The sequence below is a fragment of the Helicoverpa zea genome, chromosome 24, assembly GCF_022581195.2.
Source record: "Helicoverpa zea isolate HzStark_Cry1AcR chromosome 24, ilHelZeax1.1, whole genome shotgun sequence".
NCBI classification, from domain to species: Eukaryota; Metazoa; Arthropoda; class Insecta; order Lepidoptera; family Noctuidae; genus Helicoverpa; species Helicoverpa zea.
Genome location: NC_061475.1, coordinates 7347826 through 7350047, shown reverse-complemented (window position 1 = coordinate 7350047; position 2222 = coordinate 7347826).

Below are 2222 nucleotides of genomic sequence, written 5' to 3'. Positions count from 1 at the left end.
AATATGGCTAAAATAAGTATTCATTTCTAAATATTAAGTACCATTCATACCATTGTGGGTATCATTGGGTAAAAAACATTTGTAAAATAATACGCAAACTGCAAATCGTGAAAACAGCGAAAGAATAATAACAATCATGAATTAGTTTCACCATTTGTAATCAGAATGGCTGTCACTCTTCATAGATTGTATTTAGAAAATCTTTCCCAAGCAACTTTATCCTCCTTAAAACCACCACGTTTTATAATAACGTGGTCCGTGTTTCAGTATTTCAATTCATTGAAATTAACTAATTTGAATATTTAGTAACATAATTCACTACTTTTTAATAAGTACCTTTCGCATACTCCATCCACGTCCTATCCTTACAATTTCATATCATTCTAAGCCTATATTATCGTTGAAAGCCATATCATCCGAAACTTTTATTGAAACATGTACGAGCAAAGAGTATTTTAGTCCCGCGAGGTCGGAACATACCGTCCGTAAAATTGGATAGCTCCTGCCTCTTTAAATCGATGACCTAATTTACAATGGTAGAGAGATTTTTTTTTTGTTTTTCACGTGTCTGTTATATCAATCAAGTTTGAATTGAATTTGAATGGAAAAGCGATGATGGGTATTGGGTGCTCTTTGAAGATAAGACGTGAATAGAATGACTTTAGAAGTTTTTTTATTTTGTTTTTGATCAGATACCATTGGTCCGGTGTTCTCATGTTCGATAGCAATTGTTTTTCTGCAGTTTTTCTTCCGACCCAATGGGACTGTGAAAGTAATATTGTATGTCTGTCTGTGGCTCCTTCACCCTAAAACTACTGAACCGATTCATATACAATTTGATACTGTCTGACAACCAGTCTTACCTAGGGGTATTGGCTTGCCCGACTAACCGGGATGAGGAGGTCAGATAGACCTTATTCTCCTTGTAAAACACTGGTATTTAGCTGCCTTTAGTTAGTGTAGAGGCTAGACTCCAACACAGCTGGGAAAATGACTAGGCAGGACATGATGAAGACACTGATTAAGCCTCGGAAAGGAAAATGGCTACTTTTTATCAGGGTATGCGATAGTTCCATTGGGATACAGGTACATTTGGAAAATGCTTGGAATATCGAGTTCTTTAATAGTTTTACAATAATTCAATTGTTTTTGTTGCCCTGACCAAAGCGGTTTCCTTAGTTGAGTCAAAAGCCTAAACATTATAAACTTTTATATCCTTTCTCAAGAAGTTTCGCACCAATTTTTCGCTCCACTGCGCGCTCAAAGTAAATGGATGTTTGAACCAATTTTATACGAAAACTTTTACACCACCCTTACACTGCAGACTTTTAGTCGGCCGATAGTTTGTTTGGGCTCGTAAGTCAGTATGAAGATGAATGGTAGTACGCACGTTACGAAGATCAGTTATTTAGCCGGTATCAGACTGACAGAAACCTTTTTTCTTGCTTTTTTTTTTAACGACGTCGAAAATCATCAAATGAACCCTCCTACCGTGGGTTAGCAACGGTGAGGGAGTGTCAGACTTTTACTGACTAAAAACCATCGTGTTCCATCATAGACCTTTTATCAGGGCCGCAGTAACTCTTTCGAACAATCCCGCAGCTCCGGCAGGCCTTGGCCCTACTGGGCCCCGCTGGGAGACCGACAGAAACCTTAGATTGGAATAAAGATTTACTTAAAAAACGTTTTTTGCCTATTTATCGGGTCAACTATCGGCCGACTATTTAATCTGCAATGTGCCGGCGGGTACTCTAACCTTACAAGTTTTCTAGCATTTTGCTAGTTTAATAGACTTTAGTTTGGATCTTCGGTATTATTTCCAATAAGTTAATTTCACTTTCTTTTTGGTATATTCTGCTTCATTGATTACGTTTGCTTTGTTAGAAATATTGTTGAGGCATTTTTTGGGATAGTACAAGGTAAAAAGGTTTTGGAATTAATCGTTCGGTAACAAATAGTCGTAGTACTATGGATTTTTTTTTTACCAATCTGCTTTCCCTTATTATTGAGTACTATCCGTTCCCCATCCCAACCAAATAGGGTTGTGTGTGGACGTGGTCTAGGCGCAAGCATCATACCTAGCTTCGCTTATTTTTTCACGCTTTGATGAAGTTGTTAAAAAAAAGTTGGACTTTGCTAAAAAGTAGGAAGGGAATGCAAAAAAAAGCAAGTAATGGTATTCTAACATTTAATATTTTCGAAATTTTATTTCTATAGTAAAT